This window comes from Anopheles aquasalis, chromosome 2, assembly GCF_943734665.1.
Source record: "Anopheles aquasalis chromosome 2, idAnoAquaMG_Q_19, whole genome shotgun sequence".
NCBI lineage: Eukaryota > Metazoa > Arthropoda > Insecta > Diptera > Culicidae > Anopheles > Anopheles aquasalis.
The window spans coordinates 88,420,647-88,425,646 of NC_064877.1; the positions used below are offsets into that span (position 1 = coordinate 88,420,647).

The following is a 5,000-nucleotide window of genomic DNA, read 5'->3' on the forward strand; positions in this document are numbered from 1 at the left end:
AACATGTTTAGTGTTACCGTTGCTTTGATAAATATATGTAGCGTTTGCACGGTACACTATATCGCAATGCGTTTATGTCGATTTCCGACGTGAAAAGAGATTAATTTACCAATCAAAAAGTATGCCTAGAACGTCGATTTGTTTGGCATCTCCTGCAGCAAAGCGATTGTTATTGAAATTGTTATTTGTTTGTGATTAGATTTGTTCAGCATATTGCTACCCATTTAGTTGATATTCGAATTGACCTCTCCAATGACACATTTTTTCTTTTGATTTTTATTTTCCCTTGATAAGGGCAAGTTTCCAGGATGCAACCCAATTGTCCATCGAATTTCAATTCGTTGTTTCTCACTCATGCCGTGATTTGAAATCCGGTTTTGAATCAATTGGAGCCTTAGTGCCCCCGATTTCTCTTAATTTGGGCTTTGTTTATTCTCCGGTTCTACCTTTAACAGCATTAGTCTTTGAGGTAACATTCCAATTTCTTTTAAAACTTAAGGAAACCAAATGCGTCGTCCTTTTGCCTGGTTCCCTTTTGCACTGCGCTGTTTTAGTGCTAAATATAGTTTATTCTCTGCGGGGTATAATCATTTTAAGATCTGATACTTATAAATCTTTGATTCCTTGAATCTTTGAAGAGTTCAACAGCGGTGCGACCAAATCGCTGGCGGTTGAAAAAACCGTTCGTTTCAACCCGAACTTTGCGCGATAACTGCCTAGAGGGCGCTAGTGTAAATTAGGAATTTTCCGCGGAGAGGATGGAGACGGAGACTTTTAGGAAAAACTGGCGCCTTCGCTGGCTAGTGGGTCTTTGTCCTGATTACTACAACGGGGAACTACTTTTCATAGGTTTAAATGTTATTGTGTTCAAATGTTTAAGTCCTAGATTGTTTTATAACCTGTAACTAAAGGACTGTATTAAACCTAATACTAAAGAACTGGAAGAACCAAAAGTGTCGTTTGTGGGCTGGGGCGGGGTCCTCTGTCATTCTCTGCAGAATGAACCTGGACAACTTTATTCTACAAAGTACACAACTCAGCGGTCAGGCTGCTTGGATCAGTGGATCAGTTTCTTAACGTTTTTGATTGATGGCTCAGAGAGTCTCGGGAACTCTTTGGTGGCTCATTGGTGGTCAGCGGTAAAGTTCCGGAGGGTTACGGGTTGAAACATCTGCTTTTCCTCGGTGTTCCTCGGTCCATCGGTGCTAAAATCACAGGATTATCAATCATTAATTATGCATTATTGCTCGTGTCGTTGGGTTCTTTGTTACTGCAACAATTGGATTTTCCACCGCTTTTCCTACCAACAGCATGAAATTACGTTACCAGCGTCGCTCCGTGTGAAATGGTCTGCAAAATGGGGCCCGATCTAATGCTATTGTTTGAAGGTAAACCATATTCACCGTTTGATTGGACACTTGTTATGCGACGACATGCGTCGGCGTCGCTCTCGGAACACACCACGGGCACGGGTACGTGAGGCCAGTTTCGGTTTTTCTGTTTCTCTAGATTTAGCTTCCCTCGTAGAGCGTGGCGCGGGCGCGGGCGCGGGCACGGGCACGGGTGGTGCCGTTGGTTGGTGGTCCATTAGCAGAATTTTACCGCACAATTACCGACGCACAGGAATGGTGGATGGTGGACGGATGGGCGATACAAATGGTGCCCAGCCGATGATAACCGGAGCTCTTCTTCGGTGCGCCACGCTTCAAGCGCCACTTGTTGCTTGGCCCACCCATCACCAGGACGAGCGAAGTGCGAGGAACGGTCGCGGTCGAGACCGCGGAAGGCTCTTGGGCCGTTTTGAGGGATTGTCAGCACATGGCACGATTCTCATCGGTTCCCCCGCCACGTGTTCAATTGTCGTGCAGGAATTTGAAGAGTACAGTGAGTGAGCGAGTGAGTGATAGGAGGGTTTTTGATAAAAATTCATGATCACGCGCTCGCGCGAACAGCTCTCTCCGCTAATGGACGCGCGCGCTTATTTGAATCGTCGTCGCCGTTGTCGTCGGTGTGCCCTTATTTATTGACACTTACAATCGGCATTAGGAGTATCAATTATAGGATCTCGTTTTTGGGGCTTCCACGAAAAAAAGGTTGATGGATTGTTCCCGTGGATTTTGTGGGAAACCGATACAGATGTAAAAAGCCCATCACACTTTCCCCTGAATTGGATGGCACTGGAATTGGATGGATTGATTGAAATATCGAGGATGTGCTTCTCATGAACAACACCATAATCAAACACCAACAACGAGAGAGCACCCCATGTGAGTTGAGTAGAGTGCCCTATCGGGTATAGTGTGAAGGAAGACAGATTCAAATATAAATGACTTGCAACGGAGTGATTGTGGGGACGATAAAAATCTTTCCCAACCACCCACCCACCCAACCGTCAGTCAGTCAGTCTTCCGGGTGGCGTCCGGGACCTCACCCTGGGACCAGCCAGTTCGCCAGTAAGCCGATGCCTAGATCCATATGACAAAGGATCAGCAGCCAAACTCCCCCCCCTCGGGGTGGAGGACGGCGAGAGTTAAGCGGTGCTGTGGACGGTTTGGAGTTCGGAAAAGTTCGAATTGTAATGTTTCCTCAGATAAGATAACAATAAAATTCCTCTCTGCCGTGGTGGGGGAGGAGCACATTTCACCGACAAACTTTGATCTGGGATACAGGGATCATGCGGAATCGCAACATGCGGATGCTGTTGTGGATGGTGATGCTGCGGAGGGGTTTTTTGTGCTCTTCCGAGGTCTCGTACGATTGGTTACTGGAATGTGTATGTGTTCCTGGGGGTGGTGGTGTGTGATGTGGTCCCTTCTCGACACGTTCGCCAACAGAGCGCGGCTGCCACATTCCAGAGCGACATCGAATAATCGTTTGCTGCTGTTCCGTTATCGTTGGATGAAGCATCTCTTACTCCGCTCTTATCCTGATTCTGTCGCGCATACTACGACGACGACGACGACGAATGGACCTTACCTTGAAACCCTTTATTTGACTTTGATATTTGCAGCTAATGTTTCAAATAGTTTGCAATAGTAAATGGTCATGGTGTCGAAAAATAGTCAACCCAAAGGAATTCCCTGACCAAACAAAACCGGCGAATATACAGCGATGGAGTGTAGGATCTCCTTCCTGGTGTGTTTCGGGTTGCAAAACCACATACCAGGTTGTTTCGGAACGACGATATAAGAGACAGAGAGGGAGGGAGGATGGCTCTCTACGCAGTGGTTGCAAAATAATTAATTGAAACAAAAACCACAAAATGGTCGCTGACATTGTCCAAGAACTGTAGTGACCAATGGTGGCGTGCTCGTGTGTATGTGTCGGTGTGGTTTTGGCTGCTACAACAGTCACCACTAGCAACCATGGTTTGAGTGTGCGAAAGGCAGGAAAATCGAGTATTCATTGAATCGAGTCCGGGCAAACACAAATGTCGCTGATGTGCCGTGATTTCGTGAGTGTTTTAAAATAGCTTCTATTCCCTTCGGCAATTGTGCTTGTGCTCGTGTAATTCAGTGTGGTTTTCCGTGCGAGAGCATCGAAAGCGCATCAGCAGCAGCAGCAAGTCAACCTCAATAAGTTGGTAAGCAATTTAATTTACGGACAAGGCGGGAGAAGGCTTAACAACGGCCAGCCTTCTGGGGAATGGAAGGATCCATTAAGAGCAAGAGGGAGAGCCAGTAGCCACAGAACGTGCAAAGATACACTTTCATATCGTAAAAGGTTTATCGGAATTTTAAGTGATTTGCGATGCTTTAAACACAGTTTCGCCCGCCCATCAAAGAACCGCCCGAAGAGGGAGGCATAAATGTTTAATAGGAATCTACCCCCCCTCAATCCATCATTCTCAGTTCATTCAATTTCGACGAGCAGGCTACTTTCCCTTTTGGGATCTTGGAAATCGCCACCATCGGATACCATCGGGGCAAGGACGGTCTGTTAAATTCGAATTGGTCCCCGCGATGTGTTTCGGTTCGGTTGAGCGAATGTCACTCCACCACGCCACACAATGCACAAAATGGAAAATGGCCTACTACTAATGGGTAGCTCGCGAAACGGATTTCCTTTATCCGGTTTACTTTTTGTTTTGTTCGTGAAAGGCTTGTTTATCGCATATCGCGTCCCAGGCACACATCAAGCCTTGCACCGAATGCACCAAAGAGTGTGGTAGTGGTGTCGGGGTAAATAAAACCACCACGGTTCGGGCGCGGGCGATGAGTGATAAAATCTGGCTAATGGAAGCGCACCATGGATTATGTAATTAAAATTTCGGTCCCATGCCATCAAACGGATGGTCGCACGGACGAGAAGTAGTGTAGTAGTAGTAGTAGTAGTTGTAGTACCCCAATTAGGATTACCATCCACCCAACGCTCCGCTTTGATCCGCGCGAATGTAGCGAATGGGTTGCAGGTGGCAGAGTGAATCCTTATTTTGTTCATAAAACACCAGCCAGCCAGCCAGCCAGCCAGACAGAACTGGTCACCGCCCTGCCCCCTTTTGTGCACTATCTCTGTCCAGCCTGCGGATGTGATTAATTCAGTTTGTATCTCTCTGATTAATTCTCTCTATTTGACTATCGAACTGTGCCCCGGGGCGGGGGTGTGTTGGCTGGTGTAGGCCACCCTCCAAAATCGAGGCCAGCAAAACGCAATTCCAAAACACCACCAACACCACACAGAGCCAGTGCTGCCCAGCATCCAGGGCATGCTGCCATCGGTGGAGCATATCCTGCCCTTAGCAGCAGCAGTCGGTCGCCGATGATTTGGTTCAGGGGACCATCGAGGACCGGGTACCGGGTACCGGGGTGTGTGTTGTTGCGGTGGACGACAGTGATGGCAACTTTTCGATTGCAAAACAGAGCAGCAGCAGCACAGAGCAGGCCGGTTGGCTAGCAGTGTGGGAGAAAATCAATTAAACAGAATTCCAGCGAAGCGAAGGGGATCACCATGGCGACTGCTGCTGCTGCTGCTGCTGTGCCGTGCCGGTGGAGACGGTATCA

At 47.7% G+C, this 5,000-nt stretch overlaps 1 protein-coding gene across 1 annotated transcript in view; it reads left to right on the top strand.

Annotated features, from left to right (window-relative positions):
• Positions 1 to 5,000, top strand: part of LOC126570123 (protein cramped) — an 89,076-nt gene that overhangs the window by 1,026 nt on the left and 83,050 nt on the right. The window lies entirely within an intron of this gene.